The sequence below is a fragment of the Galleria mellonella genome, unplaced genomic scaffold (genome assembly GCF_026898425.1).
Source record: "Galleria mellonella isolate WM207_F2 unplaced genomic scaffold, CSIRO_AGI_GalMel_v1 utg1217, whole genome shotgun sequence".
Lineage (NCBI taxonomy): Eukaryota > Metazoa > Arthropoda > Insecta > Lepidoptera > Pyralidae > Galleria > Galleria mellonella.
In genome coordinates this window covers 484,480-510,282 of record NW_026441984.1, presented here as the reverse complement: position 1 = coordinate 510,282, position 25,803 = coordinate 484,480, and positions in this window count along the sequence as shown.

The window sequence follows — 25,803 nt, the reverse complement described above, 5'->3', positions numbered from 1 at the left end:
CTCGATCCACCTAGCGCGGTTCCCCGCATTCCCCGGGGCCTCTTTTTGCCCCGAACGTCTTCAAATAAACGCCTCTTGACAGTTTAAAGCCCGAGCCTCCGCGCCACCGCTACAGGATTACGTATGTCCCCGATAATTAGCTCCATTTCGTTTAATTAGAAACGAGCTCTTTGTTTACGTTCACCATTATGATAATTAACATTTGAATGTGGCATTTTCTTTATTGCAAGTTATAAAATTTTGGCCTTCCAAAATCCAATGTTTGCTTAAAGACTTAAAATTTTGCGAAGAACGAAGAGTTCTTATTCATCTTGCTACATTTTTCTGTATATTTATCACCAAATTTTCAGCATTTGCTGGTATACAATTGAAATTTTGTATACCTAGACCACTATGCGTTCTCTACCCAAAGGTTGTCTGGAAGAGATTGTTCAGCGATAAGGCCGCCTTTTGTATCATTTCTTATTACAGTTAAATGTATTTACTTTTTTTTATAAATGGTGCAATAAAGTGTAAATAAATAAATATACCTTGCTTATTTCATTAAATCATCCTTCTATTTTATTTGTGGCCTACCTAAATCCTAACCTAAAGATCTTTTGTCCTTCTATAGTCTCCATTCTAATATTATTATAAGAGAAAACTGTGGCATATCATTAAATCTTAATACTATCTTAATAACTAAATGCACTACATTTTCATTATCTTCTAAACTGAATAGGGTGTTTAATTTTAAGTTTGCATAAAAAAATTCCATCCTGTCAATTCAATTTCTTCCATTGTAGAAAAAACTTTGCGTTGTATCTATTCATTTTTCATTATTAGATATCCAAATTATATTAAAATAAATGTGTTTTTCTCCTCATCTACAACTTCAGCGGTTTCTGTTATTAAACTACACAATAAGTCGAATCACTACTGGAATATTGTAATTCACAAATAAATGAACTATATCATTGAAACCTGTATAGTTTTCCTCCTTCAACTTTATATCATTTCTTTCTCGGCATTTATGAATTGCCAGCATTTTGTACATACACGGAGAACTATGTATTACTGAGTAAGCGAGTAAGTAATTTATTTGGGTAATCGAGTAATTTGTCGTTAGAATTGGGGTGATTTGTCAACAGGTGTGCGACCCCCGGTTTCTTGTTTATGTCACGACACAACTAAGTTTTTAATAAGAGATTGTTGTCCTCGTACGGAAGGTCGACAGTAAAACATTTTTGGTGTAACTAAAGTCGTTGATATTTTACCCGACTGTTTATAAAATGCGCTGGTTCTTGTTGTATATAGATATTTATTTATTATATTTAATTGTTAGTGAAAATGCCGTCTGTTGTCTTGATGTATTATATATTATTTTATTCTATTACAATATAAAAAACTACAATTGTCAGTGTGTGTAAAAAAGTTAATTTTAAACACCGACTATTAAAGAAAAGAAGGTAATATTATTTCGTCTATGGTAAATATAATCTCATCATTTGTATATGCATTAAACATTTCCGAACGTAATCCTTCTACCCTCCTTACCTATCCATATTCCCTATCAAATCTGGGATCAAATTGGGGGGTAAATGGACAAAATCAATCTCTAATCCAACTGCGCGTCGAGCTGGTCAAGTTCCGCTAAGATCACGAATAAATCTCCGCCAGTTGCGAATTATTCAATCAGCCGCGATCTCCGCGCAACGTACAGTGACACCTTATGCAAATCAACAAAAGTGTTGGATAATTTGAAGAGAGAACGAGAACGCGTACAAAAGACCTACACGCGGGGACTAAGTGAACCAGGTTTGTCCTTTACCCTTCTTTTTATCCAATAGTCTATTTGTCAGACTTTTTAACAAAATCGGTTCGAAAAGAAGGTTCTCGATCCGATTGTATTTTGTATGTTTGTTACCTCATAGCTCCGTTAGTTGTAAACCGATTACGAATATTCTATTTTTATCTGAAAGAATATATTAGAATTTAGGCCCATTGAAATGTTATCAAAATCGGTTTAGAACTTTCGTTTTTAAATTAAAATAACTGGTTTAGAGTTTCTTATGGAACACAATCTTAATTATGAGGGGGGAAAGGGATTGTTAGTTATAGAGACTGAGAATCCCATTACTAGCAATATACCCAACTAGGTCGACTTCCTCGCGGTACCCCTGGAAACTATCATGGTTAATTCCTGATGAATTCATCATGATGGGCTAACTGGCCTGTTTTCATTCTCATCTATCACCTTTCACTGGTGCTCCGCCAGTGTATCTAGTTAGAGCAGGCGGGGTTACCATACCATTTTCACCCATCAAAAAAATAAAATGTTAATTATGATGCAAACTGTACCATTTTTAAGGAGATTCTTAACTTGTCTAAATTACTTATTTGAACAAAGTATTATAAAGATGGTCATGCAGGCATCTACCGACGTCTTCACTCATTTGTGTTCGATTATATCTATTCTGTTTCTTCTTTCATCCATCCTCTTCAAACAATGAATAACTAACAATACAATAATCCTTTGCAACCATTTTTACTAGATAATTTTTCGGTTTATACTCGTTATTTACACTTACACATAAATACTTAATTTTATACTTAAATAATTTGCTGCTCGCATTTATTTTAAAATGAAATAGTATTTTAAATAATACTAGCAAACCGCCCCGGCTTCTCACGTGTGCAATGCTGAACCCACAATTATCCTTTTGTCATTTTTGTAGACTTTCGTAAGGTGTATAGGTATTACTGTAGTATATTATTTTGATCTATCTCGTAAGGTTCAGCCAGCGTTTGCAGTATAAGCTCAAAAATTTGTTTATTTACGACATCACATTAGACACTTCTAGAATTATCAGTGTTTCTCTACTATATTAGGCATGTATTATATACATATATAAATCATCCTTTTAAATTGCTCTATCTGTTAAAAACCGCATCAAAATCCGCTGTGTAGTTTTAAAGATCTAAGCATATATAGGGACAGACAGATGGGAAGCGATTTTGTTTTATACTGTGCAGTGATAATTAATGATAAGGTATCTACAGAATCTAAAAACAATTACAGTAGATCAATAAATTAAAGTTAATATACAATTTCTTAAATACTATTACTAATTATACGTAATCTCCCAACGCACCACACCGAGGCAGCGTACCCAAGACACTGGCAGCATTATCTCTGCATATCTAAACTTATCTTTTACGCAAAGTAGCTACCAGCTCTCGTATTACCAGTAACCTCGAGACGCGCTGCGATCGTCCGATAAAAATTCTTTGCATCTGGGCCAAAAACTATATCATGTAATTAGTAAAATTGGAACATTTAGCAAACATGCAGTTTATCAATTAGGGCTCCCCACACGAACACCGTGATCGCACGCGACACGTCCATGTTAACACAGTTAACAATGTTGAGTGGTGATTAACGACAGGGTGGTCAAACAAGCAACGCAAACTATGCACCTATGGAATAGACATCGGACATAACGATCAAGTAAGCTAAAAATACAAGTATTTTACGAGTATATAACGATGATTATATCAGCCCTTAACTAGTCACTGCTGAATATACGAATAGAACGCTCACTGGAGGGATTTTGCCAATAATTATATGATAGGCAGGTGTGTTGGCAACCGCAGTTAAGCTTTGGTGATGTTTTAAGAGGGACGCTGCTGCCGATCGCTGAACTGTTAAATTCGCTTAGTAACCTCTTACGATAGTCACGGGAAAGGAAGCGGTGATCCTTTATATGCCACGATCATACGGCGCAGTATTTTATATAAATGTCGACTTTTATAAAGAAATCCTGAAAAGTTGAAATAAAAAAAAACCTTTTAATATAATTTTATTATATTTTATAATCGGTAACAGTTTTCTGGGAATCGGACTATATTAAATTTATTATTAAAAATTCAAAACACGTTACGAAATGCAGAACTAAGGCGAATATTCATTATATTAAAAAAAAAGATGTAAAAAGTAAAGATTAACTAGGAGAGATGGCTATATAGCATTAAGTCCGCCTTTTGTACCAAACATTTTTGTAATGTGGTAAATAAAGAATAAATAAATAAAGTAGCTTTAACAAATAAGGTTAAAATCAACATTGTAAAGAAGCTACGAAGACCAGATTGTAGAATTGTTTGTAATACAGTTTTGATTTGAAAACATTTATCATTGGCAAAAAGAAAAAGGGTATGTGATGGCTAAGGTATGGACAGAAGGACAATAGTTTTCCTACTATGGCAGCAAAAAAATCAAAACTAAACTTTAAAATCACAAATGTAATGGAGCATGTGTGGAGAAATCAAAAGTCTAAGACAAATACAAAAATGCGACTATATTAGGTTGACTGGAAAAAATCTCTTTATATAATAATATAGATAATCGAAATAAGTTCGCCTTTGCTAACATTGTTATTAACTTACTGTTGTTACTGTATGTTTTAGTGCAATAAAGGATATATATAAAACTAGAGTGCTAAATTATTTCTGTCAATCTCCTATGTAACTTCATAAATGGATGAACAAGTAATGAGAGATCCAAATCCAGCAGTAGAACGGTTATAAGTTTTTATGATGACAATAATGATAATCAATATGAGGTTACTTGTGAAGATAACTATTTAAAATGCAACAATTTTATCATTGATGACTCTTCCACCGAACAATTTCTCGTGTAAAGCGATACAGTGCAGATCGTAAACCATCGGTTTACAAGCTCGTTGTAAACTCGCCAATGATTTATATTATGTCCTCCCTATGAGTACACTATAAAAAATGTTTAGCAGCCCGCATTTCTGGTAAATGGAAAGTGGTAATAAAATAAGCCCTAAAAGTAACTGTTGAGGTCATCTTTTAAACACTTCTAAAAACAAATAAATATATGTAGGCAAATATAGCAAATCAGACTTTACTCGTAATTGTGCGAAAATTTTAAAAGGGATTAGCACAGGAGTAAATCTTTGCGATTGCAAATAGTATATTCAATATCGGATAAGAATTATCTAAGATACCACATATAAATAAAAAATCTATTTATTACGACTTTAGTTCTTAGGAACGAGTCAGAGTTTAATTACTATCACAATATCTTCTGTAATATATATATATAATAATAAATTGCATCCTTGATATTACACACACACAAGCACGCACGCACATACCCACACACACACACACACACACACACACACACACACACATAATTTCAGATTTATGAACGCTTATTTCTTAATAAGGAATATTTTATAAATTGTAAATGTGTAATTGGCTGTAAGTACTAAAAATAACAATAAAATACTATAGATTTTAAGAATTGTGGGTTCTGAAATGATATATAAATAAATATCGGTGGTACCGTTGATATATCGACGGTTACCACTTCCTATTAGTTGGGCCATAAGCTTGTACTCATATATTATTCTGAAATGCAAAGAAAATGAAGTGTGTTTTACCACCAGAAATGTATAAACCACAAAATTAATTTGATCGAATGATGTGTTACAAAGAGACATGAGCAGTTCTGCATACAAATACATTACCACAAATATACAGATGAATCCAAAAGAAGTAGATTTTCAAATTCCTATGGAATTTGTTTAAGAGTAAATAGCCCCCATATAGCGTCATTGGTGTAGCGTACGATATAAAAAAAATCTTTTCACTTACCATAATCGACGATTCGAATGCGAAAAGTGATAAAAGGAATTCCAAGCTTATTTCTATAACAGAGAAAACAAACAGGGGGCGACCGACTTTATTTGCCTCGGCCCGAAACTTCACCAACTCACGCCAACTCTTGCTAATTTAATTTTTTCTCCTTTCCCCTTAGTAGGCTGTCACTAGTTTGTATTCAGAAGCGTTCATCCACTATTTATTCCTTAGAAATTCAACGCACGTAATAAATCCTTGTTATTTAATCTACTGCGAGATATCTATGGTATAGTCCCGCCATGCTCTCTTTATGATTCGCCGAATGGGGTTTTTATTATGTCATATTTTGTATTTGGAATTGGCCCGCGATGGCTGGATCGTGGTGGGAATATTGTATCACCTGAGTTAATGTTTTTTGTGTGTGACTCTCGTTTGTTAGCCGGTGAAACATAAATTCTGCTGATGTAATAGATTGATGTGTTAACATAAAGGTAAAGAAAAATGGAATAAGTGTTTTTACAATGTAATTTGGGAACTGTTTCGTCAGAAGGCATCAGTATAATAAAAATATATAAAATGTTATAAAGGGAGGGCTTAATATTACAATGCTAGCTAGATAGCTAGGTACGAGTATACAGTTTTATTGGGATAGATTTTTCTTGTCGCTTTTTACTTCTAGAGATAAAAAGGAGTGTTTATACTTTTCATTTGTATCCTTCGTCACGATGCTGTGTCAGCCGTTAATTGTCCACTGCTGGACATAAGCCTCTCCTATATGGGGAGTTCTGCCAGTAGCTGCCACGCTTGGTAAGCGGGTTGGCAACCGCAGTTTGACTTCTGGTGCTGTTTTAAGAACGACATTGCTGTCTATCCCTCCATTATAAGCTTCTTTAGTAGCCTCTTACGACACCCATGGGAAAGGAAGGAGTGATCTCTTCTATGCCAGGACCCACACGACGGGATCCAATACTTTGTTACCATATCAACCAGAGGGTAGACTTTGTACAAAAGTCGATTGCTTGGGTACCTCTGTCTCATTCGTGTTTCAACCGTGAAGCAGTTGTGTTTGTATGGCTGTGTTTCAGTTTGAAGGGTGGGATATGGCGTGAATTTACTGGGTACAGAGGAATAACATCTGAGTCCTCCGGAATGGCAACGCATGGGAGGTATCATGGACGAAACAGTATACTCTGTTATTTCCATGGTACTGCTCATGTCTATAGGCGACGGTTACCACTTTCCATCAGGTTGGCCGTCAGCTTGTTTGCCATTCTAAGTTGTTTAAAAAAAATCAACATAAAATTAAAATAGATAATTGAATTTGTCACATTACTTGTAGCAAAACATTCAAAATTATTATTAATTAAATTAAATTCAGGTAAATTAGAATGAAAACGAACTAGGACTATAAATACATAGGTACTTCTAATACTAGTTAGTGGTTTATTAAAAAAAAATGCAATCGGATCAGTTTCACGAATACAATTACTGTGGGTTTCGAAATTTTATATCTTTTCCATTACGCATTGTGTAAGCAGAATAATTTGGCATGTATACACCCGAATTACGTTGTATTACCGTTCGTCGACGTCAAAGGCGAGGTATACCGTCGGTATCACTCGACATGCACAGTGAAAAATTAGATTGGTCGGCAGATCCGGCGTAGCTGGCTGCGTAACTGTATTTGGAATAGCGGTGGGCTAAGGCATGAGCGACAGTGCTTCTACAGGCTTTATAGTGAATTATTGTATTCCCTCAATGAAGTATGAAGTGCGTGTTAAAGTTTGAATGCTATTAACAACATCGTTCTAAATTTGAATTACTCCATAAAATTCTTTTCTATCTCTGTTAACTAAAAGTTTGTCTTTATTAGCTTTGTAAAATATTCTCCGGATTGCTACTAATACTCACATTCTTTCTTTATCTTCTTCTTGTGTACTCTCTCCCTCTCTCTCCAAATTGTAAAGTAACTTATTACCAACTCATAGATCAGTTCTTGTCTCTTGCAAGAAGAATAATCTATTTAAGAAAACAAAAGTGTTTGAAGTTGATCATGCATTATTTTTTTAATTATATAAAATCTCTTAGGTTTATTAAACTAAATATAGTATTAACATGTTTAACATTTATTTGTTTATCGTAGAGTAATTTTTCGTGCTCAATTAACTGAAATTGCTTTGCTATTGAAACATGGAAATAATAAGGATTTACATGATAGTATATAAAATATATTTGCGTTATAACTTTGATTATCTCCATATAGTTCTACGATTTAGTTCTATTAGTTCTACTAGAACAGAATGGACCGAGAAATCCGTTTTATTTTGCAAGTAAAACAGAACGAACTAATCTAATTATCTAAGAAACTAAAAGAAGGGCGAGAAGGAAGAATATTACGTACTATAAATACGTTCAGATCTTAGACATAACAATTAGGTTAAACAGTTTGTTAAATTTTAATAAATATGTACCTTTTCGAGTAGATTCATGCTATAAGGTTTGGTCGGCCCTACCTTTGTCGAACCATCAAGTTATGCAGTTCGCTTCAGAGATCCATGTTTCCTGCCAAGTATAACTTAGTATAACAAGAATTCCTTCAAGAGGCGTGAAAAAGTACTTATATAAGCCGGCATATTATGGCTGCAGGTTAGATGCAATCTTGCGTTGGACCTGCAGCATAGACGTATTCACTTCTTAATTACTTACTATTAGCTAGGTATGGAGTTAAAGTGCCGTACATCTATAGAAAATAAAATCATGCACAATAAAATCATAAATTTAAATTACTCAGCGAGCTATGGAGAGGGCTATGCTCGGAGTCTCATTGCATGATAGAATCCGAATCGAGGATATCCGCAAAATAACTGACATAGACCGAAGAATAAGCAAGCTAAAGTGGCAATGTGCTGGTCACATAGCTCGAAGAACCGACAACCGATAGGGAAGAAAGGTTCTTGAGTGGCAACCACGTATAGGCAAACGCAGAGTAGGACGTCCACTAGATGGAGTGACGACCTGAAATGCATTGCAGGGAGTCAGTGGATGCAGGTGGCTCAAGACCGTTTTTTATGGCGGTCTATGGGAGAGGCTTATGTCCAGCAGTAGACGGATAGTGGCTGAAATTGTGATGATGATGATGCTCATAGATTGTTTTATTTTTTAAATTAAACAATAGAGTTTTATCTGATACGTTCATTATATTTTGAATATCTATTTTTCTTTGGTCATTCCCTCCTTTTACATTAAAACTATCAGTACAATTAAGACACGTCTTTATACATAAGTTAAGACATAAATTACGATATGTTTTGACCTCAAACACCTTTAAATACTGATGTTATCTACCTCGCCTACATTATTATGATCTGTTCTAAACAATTTGCAGAACACTGTTGATTGCTTGTTAGTTGTAGTGGGTGAAGGGCTTCAACTTGATTAAAAGCTTACAAGTTTTGCTTAACAGTCAGTTCAGGTTTGTGTTGATATTTTGCGTTATTATAAAATTAGAGAATAGCATAGTTAGTATTTATTCATTGTAGAATTTGAGTACAGGTATGCTCTCAAAATGTTGATATAACAAAATATTTGTTGCTAAACATTTATTGTTAAATATATCTCTCCAAATGCCAATGAGACTATAAAATTAAATAAGTATCTGGCGAGTATTTTGGATGCTTTTTCTACTTCATTTGTTTTCATAACTCTAAAGGTAGAGTGAGAATATAAGAACAAAGAGTTTAGAGAAGGAGTTAAGACTTAAAACTAGAAAACTATTAGACTAAAGGAAACACAAGGACAATGTGAAAAATATTTACGAATGAATCAAATTTATGAATAATGTTGGCGACATACCTCCTTTTATATAAATTTGCGTTTTTAGATCTCATATTTTTCTATTTTGAATAAGTCTTTTTATCATTTTTTCCTTTTTCCCGTGGGTGTTAATAGGCGACTAAGAAAACTTAATGGTCGATTGATGGACAGCAGCGTCCCTATTAAAACATCACCGAAACCTAACTGCGGTTGCCAATCCGCCTACCAAGCATGACAACTACTAGCAAAGCCCCTGGCGAGGCCTATGTTTAGCAGTGGACAGTTATATCATCGTAACTTTTTGTTTCTTACTTTATTGTCATTTTTACGCCTTTATATTTATTTATTGTCACCCTTCCCTCCTACCGGTGCAAATTTCATATTGATCCTTTGAGCCGGATATTTAAATGTAATAAAATAATACTGTTAAAACGCTTGTAAAATTTTAGCACGATTAAGAGTCAATAGATGATTTTTTTTTTATTTATTAGAAACCGTTACAGTTAAGATTTACATACTAGTATTTAAAATATTAAAGCTAATAACAGGTTTATTATTATTATAAAAGTACAAAATTGGTTTGCGAAAAAAAGGAAAAGTAAAACAATGTTGACTTCAGATACAATGTTGACTTCATATATGCGATGAAGATATAATCTTTACCGATTCTACAAAAAATTGGTGTATTATTTTATTTTTTTATGCATGGATATTTATGTACTCGTATATATGGAAGGACAGAGGTTTTTTTTTGGTTGCCTCTGCCTATACTACGAGGGATGTAACATAAACATAGATATTTCATGGAACTGTTTATGTAGGCGACAGTGATCGTCTTTCATCAGGTGATACGTCTGTTTGTGTGTTTGCCATTAAATGTTTCATAAAAAAAAAAGACTTATTTGTACCTTTGTGTTTCTAATACAAAGTAATTCCTATGAATATTGATATGATTTATGAATTTCCGTTACAATGTCGTAGCTACTGTGGCTGTTAGCAGGCGTACTGGTGTGCAAGCGGTGACGTCACGTACGCAAACACAAATTACCATAATCAAATACGCCATGTGCGCTTACTGGCAAATCGCGGTGAAAATTATTTGGTCCCTATTTAAACTGTTTATTAATATTTACAAATTAATATAGACAATTATTTATATTCTAATTATTTATATCGACTTTATTAAATGTTAAATTACAGTTTTTTATAATTTTTTTATACAACTTATAATGGCTGTCCTGTAGGAAACAGGATTCGTATTACCATATGTATGCTTACAAAAATTAACATAAGCTTTATATTAGTACAAATAATTGTTTATCAACTAATTTACACGCCTACACTTCTATCTATCTATTAACTTACACTACTACACCAGAGGGAGACTTTGTACAAAAGTCGTTTGTTTGAGTACCTCTGTCCTATTCGTGTTTCAACCGTGAAGCAGTTGTGTTTGCATGGCTGTGTTTCGCTTTGAAGGGTGGGATATGGCGTGAATTTACAGGGTACAGAGGAATAACACCTGACTCCTCAGGAATGGCAACGCATGAGGATTTTATGGGCGAAATAGTATACTCTCTTATATCCATGGTACTGATCATGTCTATAGGCGACGGTTACCACTTCCCATGAGGTGGACCGTGAGCTTGTTTAACACTAAGTTTCATAAAAAAAACCTTAGAAAACTGTAACATATTTTTAAAATTTGTATCTGGAAGACCCCTAGTAATAATATTTTAATTAATTACCTTTTAAATCAGAACAGAAGATACTAGCAAGCTGCTAGATGGTCAATATAGATAATACAGTAACACTTTGCGCATATGATTTTCTATAAAATCTCTCTTATTTGCATGAAATCTTTGAAAATATGAAATGCGCATGCAATTTAACGGAAACGAATGTGTCAATAAATTTAAATGAACCATAAATATTGTAACTTCTATCGAAGAGCGGTTAAAAAAATAAATGCGTTTCTTTGAACATCGTTGATCGAACGTGACCCATATATGGCTGCAAAAAGTCCGCACTCTTTAATCTACGAGTAGGTTGAGTTAACGCAACGTAAACGGTTTCTTTGGTTAGCAGTTTTTATTTGAATTTTTATATATTTATGGAGGTAGATTCGCCATGTGGTTCGGAATAGAATAGGCTACCCCTTAAAGGTGCTGTTTTTATTCTTTATTATCATTTCAACCATTATCTGTCCACTGCTGGACATAGGCCTCCTTCTAGACCACCATAAGGAACGGTCCTGAGCCACCTGCATCCATTGACTCCCTGCAATGCATTTGAGATCACTCTACCTAGTGAGGGGTTGTCCTACACTGTTTGACCGTATAGAATCGCCAGTCAAGAACATTTTTACCTGTTTTTAATTGCTACAGAAAATCTACTTTTATATATATATATATATATATTTGTAATTTTAAGTATAGTATTTGGATGCAGAAAACTATCACTGACTTTCTAGTGACGGTGAAATATAGAACATATTGTGGAATTAAATGTATCTCTCTTGTGATGGTGAAACAGAAATGTAACCCGAGATCCGGTGATGGCGTATTAATATTTAATGCCCACTATTGGCTCGCCCTCTGCCATGCGCCCGCCGAAGTGTGGTCAAATGGAGTGTTAAATTCACTTCAATAGCGCAAACCGTCAATTTACCCCTGGCAAGGGTCAGCGATTTGTAAGCACCTATTTTTGTCACATTGTTTCTCGATTTATCGAACATTGCATGTTCAAGGAAAGGAGAGAAAAGGAAGTTTCGGAATGATAGAGCCTGTATTAATTTTATTATCTAATCTATGGTATATTCGGTTTATAGTATTTTATAGTTTATATAAGGTTGATAATTTGTTACGTTATAGCGCCTAAACAGCTTAACAAATTATAAAATTAAGTATGTCCACTGCTGGACATAAGCCTCCCCCATAGACTGCCATATAATTCTTTTTAATGTACCACAAACGACGTGATGCATGATTTTCTTTTTGTTTCTCAGTCACACGGATTTTTTAAAATTACAGTTTACAATTTTTCTCGTTCAAAAAGCGAGACATATGCATTTTATAATAGCCGCTCTGAGATAGTACAAATTAGGTAAACTGAACATGGATTGAAGGTAGATTTTAGCAAAAAGCCTACCTAATATCTTAAACAAATTCCACTACAAATATGTTGTAATGTGAAATGTAAAGATAGAACGAGATTTCCACTGAAAATCTCGTTAACCGTCACGTAATAGTACAAAAACAGTAGTAGCTATCTAATTTATAGCTTAGGAAAAGGTCAACAGAAACACAGCATTTCTTTTTTAGGAGAATTGAGAGTTTTTGAGAAAATTCAATTTAAAAAGGTGCAACGTCAGCTCGTTGTCAAAATAACGCTGTAAGCTGTAAATTATGTTACTAACACTTATTGTAAGAATAAAAGTAGACTTTATTTATCATTATTTTATATATATATATATATGACATACTTAGTTTATGTTTATTCTAGACAAGTAGTAATGTTCCATTTATCACCCAATCACGTATCGGTGGCTAGTAACGCACTGTGCAGGGGAATTTTACTGGAGCCAACCACCCTGCGGTCGGTAATTCGATTCCGTTTCTGCCAAATAGATTTCTCGGCACAAAACTACCGCACGTGACCACCTGAGTTGGGATATAATTTGCCAGATAATGACTCGTGAGCGGATTGCGATTGAGGTGAAGGGAGCTTTTCTCTTTAAAATACGTGTTTGTGTAAGAGTTACTTTTTTATTTAGCAAAATGAGGTTTTTAGTTTCTTTTTGGACTTTTAACCGACTTCCAAAAAAGGAGGTTTTCTATTAAGTTGTAGTTTTTGTTTTTTTTTTTCTATGTACAGCGATTTTCCTATTACGTGTTATTCCTCTGTATCTAGTAAATTCACGCCATATTCCATCCTTCAAACCGAAACACAGCCATGCAAACACAACTGCTTCACGGTTGAAACACGAATGGGACAGAGGTACCCAAGCAATCGACTGACTGCTGAAAATAGACTTTCCCCATTAGAGAAGGTTCTGTCAGTAGTTGCCACACTTAGCAGACGGGATGGCAACCGTAATTAGACGTTGGTGACATTAAAAAGAGGGACATCGACGCTACTGCTAATCCTTCAATCATTAAGTTCCTTTAGTCACCTCTTATGACACCCACGAGAAAGGAATGGGTGGCCTATTCTATGCCGGAATCACACAATTACATATGTATATTGATATTTCGACTCTATTCATTTATTATTTAAAAGCTATATTCGTGTCAAGGATCCCTTGCTATTTAAGTATCTCAAACTAATATGTCGATACATAGAGTTTAATAAATTCAATTGTAAGTGAGTTTAATAGAACACACACTAGATGGAGACTTTGTACAAAAGTAAGTCGTTTGATTGGATACCTCTATCCCATTCGTGTTTCAACCATAAACTAGTTGTGTTTACATGGCTGTATTGGGTGGGATATGGCGTGAATTTACAGGGTACAGAGGGATAACATCTAAGGAATGGCAACGCATGGGGGGTATCATGGGTGAAATAGTATACTCTGTTATGTCCATGGTGTTGCTCATGTCTATAGGCGACGGTTACCAATTTCTATCATTCTAAGTTGTATAAAAAAAGAAATGGCACGTGTATTATTATTTGGATCGCAAATGGACTAGATATACACAATCTATTTCAATAGAACATAATGGAAATGTGTACAAACGAATAATTGATTCGACTGTAAGAGAGTCTGCCAATGTCCAATAGTAGTGCTGGGTATAAATAAAAAATCTATTAATTGCCTTCCCCAAGGTTGACTGGGAGAGAATGCTTTTAGTATTAAATCTAATTTGTACACATATATGTATTAATGAATTAATTATAGTAAATACTAATTATTTAATTAATTGATTGAACGTTTCGACTTGTTACTTCTTTTTTATACCACTGAGGTGATAAACAAGCATACGGCCCTCCTGATGGTAAGCGGTTACTGTAGTCTATGAACGTCTGCAATACCCGGGGTATTTTTTATGGGTGAAAATGGTATGGTAACCCCGCCTGCGCTAACGCGATACGCTAGCAGGGCACCAGTGAAGGGTAATAGATGAGAATGAAAACATGCCAGTTAGCCCATTTTGATGAATTCATCAGGAATTAACCATGACAGTGGGAACTGCAAGGAGGTCGACCTGGTTGGGTTGTCAGTCTCCATTACTAACAATCCCTTTCCCCCCATACCAGTGGTATTATGCGCGAGTTGCTGTTACTAATATAATTTGGAGAGATTCTGTAATAATTATAACAAAACTTAATTTGGGGGGGAAGGGATTGTTAGTAATGCGAATTAGCAGCCGCATTGCTAGCAATATACCCTGTCACGACCTCCCTACGGTCCCAGGAAACTATCGTGCTGTATTTCAGGTGTATTCATCACGATAGGCTAACTAACTTGCCTTTTCATTCTCACCTATCATCAATCACTGGTGTCTCGTCAACGTATACCGTTAGCGCAAGCGGGGATACCATTCCGTTATCATCCACTAAAAAAAATAACAAAATTTTCATTAAATTTAAATAATTATAATTCCTAACTATTAGCAATTATAGTCTGTATTACATAGTCATTATATCCAAGGTCCAATTTCTTTTAGTAGCAAAATTTATCACAATTTTTCAAAAAGTTTAGGCGTGATGGTAACAGACAGAATAACTTTTGTAATTAGTATGAGTTGTGAATGGCAATGATCATTCATCAACAACAATACAGCAATAGTTAATCACAATTTAAATGACGTCTTAATAAAGTTGCAAATACAATTGGCATCAAAACCTTTTCACGCCCTCCACTAAATACAAGAGATTGATTTATTTCTGCAGTATTGGTCCCTTTGTTCCGATTCGTTGTAGGAATGCTATTCTGGCGGTGATCGAGAATATTTTGATAATTAACAGATTTATGTACAGAAAGAAGAATGAGAAGTTGATGTATTTTTTATTCAAGTAAACTTAAAGCATTTTTAATATTTTTTTTTTTTTATACTACGATGGTGGCAAACAAGTGTATAGCCCGTCTGATGGTAAACTTATGAACGTCTGGATCACTAGGGGCGTCACGTGTGTGTTGGAGACACTGAAATTATTGTAATATAGAATAGAATAGAATAGAAACATTTATTGCCAGTAAACTTACAATATAAAATATAAATGACATATACAAAAAGTGTCCCACACCCGGCAAAAGGAACCGGCTCAGCGGATGCTGTGAGTGTCCCAGCGCAATGTGAACAGCTGCACAGCGCTGGTTTTCAGCCAGTCCCTCTCTTACAAAACAACCAAAGTGCAGGGTACCACTGTACATTACTTTTTACAAGAATTATTTCTTGATACTAGTTAAAAAAAAATACTAATATATATATACACACACATACATACACACACACATACATACACACACACACATATACATATACATACATACATACACACATACACATATACATACACACACACACATACATACACATATACATACACACATAAGTAAAATATCATATAAAGGATCAGATACTACCGATAGTTACGTTCACCTTTATTTTGTTTCTCCAATAGTACTCGTTCTAGTCTATATTTGAAACAGAGCTGGGATATACCATTCTTGAAACACTGTAGTTTCTGGGAAAAATCTCGGTAGGAAGTTTTTTAGCAATTTTCGCGGAAAAAAACTCCACTGTGACCGCATTGTATGCAACCATTTAGTTTCCATTTAGTACAGAGGAATAACACCTGAGTCCTCAGGAATGGCAACGCATGGGAGTATCAGGGGCGAAACAGTATACTCTGTTATGTCCATGGTACTGTCCATGTCTATAGGCGACGGTTACTACTTTCCATCAGGTGAACCGTCAGCTTGTTTGCCATTCTAAGTTGTATAAAAAAAAAAACTAGTTCTTACAAGTAAAATTCGTTCTCGAGTATGACGAATGGGTCAGCCATCGTTGCATTTAACCATATTATTATAGGGAGTACAACAATCTAGCTATCCATGCTGTCTTCAATTTAGACATTAATGGAGTACATTAACATATTATGTATATTCACATTGTTATAGATAATCTGCCTGTTAATTTGTCAGTCATTAACGTCACATCAGCCTTTATCTTTGTCTTTATTGATCCTCTTGGGAGTCTCTGCCAGTAGTTGTCATACTTAGCAGGCGTATTAGCAACTGCAGTTAGGATTTGGCGATGTTTTAAAAGGGACGTTGCTGCCCATTCCTCACTCTCCTTTATTCGCCTCTTACGACATCCACAGTAAAGGAAGGGGTGGCCTATTCTATGTCAGGACCTTATGGCCAATCAAAGCAGTAAAAGCAAAATAATTTGTCACTATTCCTCCATAAAGTTGTAAAAGAAGTATTATACAAGTTTCATAATAGGAGGAAATAGAGACTTTTCAAGTATGTTTGTCCGCTCCACTTTTATGCGAACCACACGTATTCAGGCGATGTCCATAAAATTTACATACCTACGATATGACCTGCGATGTGCAAATGAATTTAAAATACATTTTATCGTGAGAATATATAGATTTTATGGCGGTGAAATATAGCTTATCGATAGGGTATTTGATGTGAAAACGGAGACTGTCTTTAAAGGTATGAAATATAATTGTATTTTTCTTTGAAAAAAGAAACGATGGAATTAAGGAAACCTTTTTATTTTTTTAATAAAAGGAGATTTTTAAATTGCTCGTATTTTTTGTGTATGTAAATTAGCAGGTATTTTTGCTATTTTTGTTTTACTATTATGATGACAAACAAGCATACGGCCCGTCTGATGGTAAACGGGGTTACCGTAGCCTATGGTCACGCGCGCGTTGCCGACCCTTAAGAATGTTAATAATTCTGTACATATCCTAACAAAATTAATATGAAACATAAATTTTTAGCAATTTTAACTTTATTTGTTACGTGAATTACAATAAAAATTCGAAACAATATATAATGACGTAGCATTTTGTTGTTGATTTAAGGAATCAACAAGTCGCACGAAGCAACTCGAAGAGGCTCAGCGAGCTAATGGAAAGGTTTATACTCGAAGTTTTACTGCATAGAATTCTAAATGAGGGTATCTGCAGTAAAACCGAAGTAACCGATGCGGCTCGAAGGATCAGAGACTTAAAGCGGTATTATACCGGCCCCATAACTCGAAAGGCCGATGATAATTAACGAGAAAAAATACTGAAAGACAGACTCTGTCCTGTTCGTGTTTCAACCGTAATGCAGTTGTATTTGCATTGTTTTTTCTTTTTAAATAATAAACTCTTTTAATTTTAAAATTTCTTTCAATTACAGAAAGCTATATTATCAACAAGTACATATATATTTTCTTCCAAAAAGTTACTACTTACTTTACGAAAATTATAATAATGTAAGCCAAGGTGTCAAAAATTTGCCTGTTAAAATAAAATGGCAGTGTGGTCCCATCAGAAAATAGACTACCCCTTACCTTTCTATGGGTGTGGTAAAAGGCCACAAAATGTGGGCGAGGGATGAGCAGCAACGTCCCCCCTAAAACATCTCTAAAACCTAACTGCGGTTGACAAACCACCTGACAAGCGCGGCAACTACTGGCAAAACCCTCCAAAGGGGAGGCTTATGTTCAACAGTGAACAGTTAGGGGTTTTATAATGACGATGATGAATATAAAATACTAATTTATCTATTTATCTAGTCGAAGCCGGGGGAGGGGGAGGTGGGGGACGCTAGCAGTTAATATTAATGAATGTACAGAAGTATCAGTTCTACTTAAATAACTATCTTTATGTTGGGGGGAAAGGGATTGTTAGTAATGGAGACTGAGAATCCCATTGCTAGCAATATACCCAACCAGGTCGACCTCCTCGCGGTTCCCCCTGGAAACTATCATGGTTAATTCCTGTTGAATTCATCATGATGGGCTAACTGGCCTGTTTTCATTCTCATCTATCACCCTTCACTGGTGCTCCGCCAGCGTATCCCGTTAGCGCAGGCGGGGTTACCATACCATTTTCACCCATCCAAAAAAAAAAATTATCTTTATGTCAGAAGTGTAGTATCTTTCATAATCGACGCCTGTGTTTAGGTGCAGGTGAAAACCGTGTAATATATCAAAGCATTCACCAAAACATTATTTGTTTGGCGACCCGTGGCGCTTTGTTCGCCTCTACGTTCACACACAATGGGTGGGCTCCCTTACTTCGATAGTGACATAGTTACTGTAACAATAGTATGTCTATGTGTTGCAAATATTATATTTGTATATATATACATATGTATTAATATACATATATGTACCTTAAGCATGATCCATTATTCCTGGGAAATGTCTTCACCATATAAACCGAGACAATAGGCCCGATCCTAGTGGAGTTATTCTGTATTTCTAAAACTTAAGTTGCAATTTGATATTACATTGAATCTCAAGTAAATGCTACTTCCTAATAATATTAATAGGGGGAAAGGGATTGTTAGTAATGGAGACTGAGAATCCCATTGCTAGCAATATACCCCACCAGGTCGACCTCCACGCGGTTCTCCCTGGAAACTATCATGATTAATTCCTGATGAATTCATCATGATGGGCTAACTGGCCTGTTTTCATTCTCATCTATCACCCTTCACTGGTGCCCCGCCAGCGTATCCCGTTAGCGCAGGCGGTGTTGCCATGTCATTTTCACCCATCAAAAAAAAAAAAAATTAATAAAATGTGACGGTGAGGTTACTCCCTGAGCGTTTTGATGGCTCAACAAATAGTCATGAAACTTGGCATAAATGTCCATTTAGTTTGGAGAAAGACATAGGTTACTTTTTATTTCAGTTAAACAGATGTACCGCTCATACAGACAAAGTTACGAGTAAAAACTGCTGCGAGTAAAAATATTTAATACAAGAAATTAAGAACTACTATAAATTTATTTCTTGGTAAAATGTGTGGTGTACGTTTGTAACATGACGCTTGTAATATTACAAGAATAAATTTATTTATTTTAATGAGGCACACATGACAAATTATAACCATGTTAGCTTTATTTATAAGTAATTATGGTTTTTATACAAGGTTACAGTTAAAAAACACGTGTACACAGCACGATTAACATTGAGACATAACATTTGCATTTCAAAACATAATATTTAGTAAACAGCTGTACTATATATAACAGGGAGACTGTACAAAAGTCGATTACTTGGGTACCTCTGTCCCATTCGTGTTTCTACCGTCAAGCAGTTGTATTTGCATGGCTGTGTTTCGGTTTGAAGGGTAGAATATGGCGTGAATTTACAGGGTACATAGGAATAACACCCGAGTCCTCAGGAATGGCAACGCATGGGGGGTATCATGGGCGAAACAGTATACTCTGTTATGTCCATGGTACTGCTCATGTCTATAGGCGATGGTCACTTTCCATATTGAATTCTATACCATATTATAATGAAATTTATACCATAAAACTATAATCACACAAGGAAAACAGATGAGCCATCCTAAACATGAACCACATCACTCAATACTAGTAAAATTACAAATAATTAAGATAAAAGTATAAATTAATCTTTTTTTTTTTTACAACACAGGGGGCAAACGAGCATGCGGCTCACCTGATGGTAAGTGACTACCGCCGCCCATGATCACCCACAACACCAGCGGCATTGCAGGTGTGCTGCCGGACTTTCAAAAAGGAATATGCTCTTTTCTTGAAGGTTATGTTGTCGTATCGGTTCGGAAATACTGCTGCTGGAAGTTGATTCCAAAGAGTGGAATTATTCATGTTTAACTGACGTGTTCTTTCAAATTTTTGCTACAATATGTGGGACCTTATACAAAAATAACGAACTGTTCATACTTCCAGCCAGAGGCGTATTATATTCCTTAATCGAAATTATGTAAATATTTTTAATTCTTTTGGTTTTGGAGCGGTGTGCCATGTTCGCGTATACCCTACGGAATTTTTATTAATGGATGATAATGGAATGGTAACCCTGCCCGCGCTAACGGTATACACTGGCGGGGTACCAATGAAATATGATAGATAAGAATGAAAAGTCGGGTCAGTTAGCCCATCGTGATAATTACACCTGGAATTCAGCAAGATGATGTCCAGAGAGGACCACGTGGAGATTGACCTGTCAGGGTATATTGCTAAAAATAGGATTGTCTTTTTTTCCTATACAATTTAGAATGGCAAACAAGCTGACGGCCCACCTGATGGAAAATGCTAACCGTCGCCTATAGACATGAGCAGTACCATGGACATAACAGAGTATACTATTTCACCCATGATACCTCCCATGCGTTGCCATTCCTGAGAACTCAGATGTTATTCCTCTGTACCCGGTAAATTCACGCCATATCCCACCCTTCAAACCGAAACACAGCCATGCAAACACAACTGCTTCACGGTAGAAACACGAATAGGACAGAGGTACCCAAGCAATCGTCTTTTGTACAGTCTCCCTCTGGTTTGGTAGTACGCATTACTAACAATCCTTACTGCCCTACACTATGTGTTAATATCTAGTAGATTTATATATTTTAAGTTCTAAACTTATGTATAAATATATATTTATTATTAATAATAATATTTCTCTTCATCATAACCAGTGTCAAAGTTTTCTATAGCGAATAACCTTTCTCTGACAGGCAATAAACTAACGTCCCCTCAGCGGACACTCTTAAATTGTACAAATCTCCCGTACCTGAACACGGAAACACTTTGTGACCTCATCCCGCGTACGTCCCAGAAGTATAAAGTTTCCTGGTCAAATTAGCCAGCATAACTTAATCTAACTCCAGCGGGGACGGGACGGAATCGTTTTTAAAAAGCCGCTCTCAAAGCTTTGCTTCGAACTCATTTGCGACCATCTGATAACGGTGCCCGCATCACGGTTTACAATTATCGAGTGATATTCACATGTTTAACATCATTTAAATGGACTACAAGTAAAATAAGTTTTTTTTTAATTGGATGAAAATGGAATGGTAACCCCGCCTGCGCTAACGGCATACGCTGGCGGGGCACCAGTGAATGGTAATCGATGAGGATGAAAACAGGCCAGTTAGCCCATCATGATGAATTCATCAGGAATTAATCATGATAGTTTCCAGGGGGAACCGCGAGGAGGTCGACCTGGTTGGGTATATTGCTAGCAATGGGATTCTCAGTCTCCATTACTAACAATCCCTTTCTCCCCAAGTAAAATAAGTTAGTTACACAGTTGAATGCATTTTTTTTTATTTGATTAGCATGTAAATATAATACATTAAAAAAAACTATGAATTTTAAATACCACTTAAACATTTTGAGTTTGTGTGTTGTATTTTACATTTCGTTCTCAAATATCAATATTTATAGATTTATAGGTATTTTTAGAAGATAATCCAGATATATGGTTAAATTAAATAGTATGGCTTTGCAACAGAATTTAAAACTTTTTGACTGACTTCAAAGAGAAGGAGTTAATTTGGTTATATTTTTTTATGTTTGTTACCACATAACTCTTTCAGTTGTTAACTGATTTAAAAAAATGTGAGGATGGATAGATGTTTATTATTTATTCACGTAAAAACTACTAACCTGATTTAAACGTAATTTGGTACAAAAATAGGTTATATCTTTACATAGGCCATACGATGTTTCATGTACTAATTCACGCGGGTGAGGCCGCGAGATGAAGCTAGTGTACAATAAAGCTTATACAAATAAAGTAGATTTCTTAAAGTAGTTTTCTTTATTTTTTTTTCTATGTACTTTATTTGTAGATTCTATATACAAATAAAGTATATAGAAATAAAAAGATTTACTCAACTTGCGCGTCTGTTTATAATTCATGTACGTACAACGGAGCAAAAATAAGTTTTAAGCCACTACTTACTGTATTATGAAATTCAATGAGGGAGGAACTTTGTTCCTGATACTGGTGGGGTCTGACGCCGACCAACTAATGTAACTACTTGTAAATACTACTTAACGCTTACTTGAATGACAAATGTGCATGGTAATCGATCATGCATGAACTTCTAATAACCATGCACTTTTAGACATGGTACATTTAAATAAATACACATAATGTTGACAGAAACTTAAAAGAATAACTCTTGAGTTTCTTGCAAGCTCTTTTCAATACCTAAAATTCATTTATAAAAAAAACTACGATTTAAAATTGCTTGTAAACAACTATATTTGAATCAATATAATTTGAGTTTACTACTAGTAGATTTCGCTTAAAAAAAATTACTTTATTTTTTTTTTAGAATTTAATAAAAGGCCATTTTCCATCAAATTTTAATTCAAAATAACTAATTATCCACAAATAAATTAAATTAAATTGTTACTTTAAATCACTCAAGTCATCAGCTTGTTTTGCCCATTCGTGTTTCAACCGCGAAGCAGTTGTGTTTGCATGGCTGTGTTTCGGTTTGAAGGGTGGGATATGGCGTGAATTTACTGGGTACAGAGGAATAACACCTGAGTCCTCAGGAATGGTAACGCATGGGGGGTATCATGACCGAAACAGTATACTCTGTTATGTCCATGGCACTGCTCAAGTCTATAGGCGACGGTTACCACTTTCCATCAGGTGGGCCGTCAGCTTGTTTGCCATTCTAAGTTGTATAAAAAAAAATACAAATCCATAATATTATAATCAGAGGAAAAATATAAACACATTACAAGTACATCGAAAATGGAACTTGAAGATGACGCTAAATTAGCTCCTTCATAACTTTTGCATATAATTCCACGAAATTAATAATGATTAGCTACCTTACTGTCGCTTCCTGTCATCGATTCCACAAGTCTTTGATATTGGCTATTAACATACATAGGCTTTGTTTGAGTTGTTCCCGGATAGGAAACTTGTCTTTCCTTCGGGTCGTGTTTGCCAAGGCTTTATTAATTGATCAAGAATTTGAACTTCCTATATATTTGTACATGACTATATTACAGAAATAACTTAATCATACAATGACCAGAATTATGAATGCAATAGTTTAAAGAGGTATGCTGCTGCCCATTCTTCGTTTCCTTAGTCGACACCCATGGAAAAAGAAGGGGTGGCCCATTTTATATCAGAACCATACGGCGGCAAATATTAATTTGCAAGTATATAATTTAAGAATTTATTAGATACAATAATTACTTCAACCCCGATAAATTTAATATGCGACCTATAATATATATATATGAATTAAATATAGGGATATAGTCGATAAAAGATCTTCGCTTAATTTGACTTACATCACACGCACACACACGCACGCATGCACGCACGCACGCACGCACGCACGCACGCCCGCACGCACGAACGCACGCACGAACGCACGCACGTACGCACGCACGCACGCGTGGTCTAATAAATACTAAGTCGCTTCTTGTGACTTCTGTAGATATCCTTATTTCAAATTCTTACACGCATCGTACAAACACTTTAAATACTCAGTACATAAATGGCGCAACACTTGACACCCTTGATATCCTATCAAACATCATTGGCCATGAAACTTGAAATGGAAGTATCACATTTGACTATAAATGCTCTGTGAATCACCTATCACATTTGCACATCGGAAAAGAGCACATTCAATTTAACAGTACAGTTTTTAACAAAAGGATCACACCTGAGGTAAGGACGTAGACTGAAATCTCAACGTTTGGAGCTATTCTTTTCAAGAGATAACATCTGACTCCTTTGAGAGCCGAAAGAACCAGGGTTCGCCGAACACTGGTAATGTCAAATAAAAGGCAACGCGAGTGAGTCGGCGAATTTCAAAAGCTCTCGCTGCAGATCTATTTTTTTTTTGTGTTCCGCACTGATGTCGGCGGAACGGGATTCCTTGATAATGCTTTAATGATTGTTCGTATACTGTTATATATAATAGTTTTTATTATATAGTTCACGTATAATATTTTGGTTTGATAATACATATTACTTATATATATTTTTGGTCCAATATGAAATGCAATGAGGCTAACAAATTCCAATGCTAACAATCCCTTTCCCCCCACTTTATAGAGATTAATGTAATGTAAATGCGATGATTACATTAATCATAAAACTAAATGAATTTAAATTGAACAACAGTTCGAATCTGTTGAGTTTTGTTAAATAAATAACAACAACCTTAAAAACTTTGTACAAAAGTCGTTTGCTTGGGCACCTCTGTCCCATTCGTGTTTCTACCGTGAAGCAGTTGTGTTTGCATGGCTGTGTTTCGATTTGAAGGGGATATGGCGTGAATTTACAGGATACAGAAGAATAATATCTGAATACTCAGGAATGGCATCGCAAGGGCGGTTACATGGGCGAAACAATATACTCTGTTATGTCCATGGTACTGCTCATGTCTATAGGCGACGGTTACCACTTTCTATCAGGTGGGCCGTCAGCTTGTTTGCCATTCTAAGTTGTATAAAAAAAAAACTGTACACAAAATAATGGTCAATTTTAATTTTTATTATCATTCATAATTCTTCATAACTTGTTCTTGTGATACTGTAGATATTACGAATTTTACAGTGTATATAGAATAATTAAGCGGCTACTTTTAAAATATACGGTTATAGCCCTAGCTGCCCACTAACACAAAAATGTGCTTTCCAACTGTATTAGATTGACTGAAAGAGATCTCTGTCTGAGATAAGTCCACCTTTGCTTACAATATAATAAAAATGAATATATTGTATGTTATAAATGGTGGAATAGAGAAACTCAAATACGTATCCTGTCGTATCAAATACCCTGTAAATATTACACTCATTTTTGGGCAGTCGCGTAACGACGTTCTTTAGTATAATATTTTATATAGAATGGCCATTAATATTACTGGAATTCTGTATAAAATAATAACAGGAAACGGTACGGAACACTATTACTTATTTCCCAACTGACACTAGACTTCGTTTCGCAAATGACTCGTTCACGACGACGTCCGTTTAATTTGGCGAATAATTTACTCTTGTTTGCAAAAAGTTTATGTTAGGGACGGCGGCTCTTAGGAAAATAAAGAGATGTTTTATTTTCGGGCACCGAAGGCGTCGAAATTATATGGAGATTATTTGAGATTTTGTATTTCCTCGACTTAAATGTTTACTACGTAAAAACATAATCCATGGGACGCGTTCACTTTCCTTTATTTTATTTGTAATATATGTGTATTTTAATTATAATAATTAAAGCATTTTTTTATTTAATTTTATTTAATAAAATCGAATATTATATTAATAAAATTATATTAATAAAAAAATTATAATTTTGTGTTTTACGTATACATGTGAGCAGTA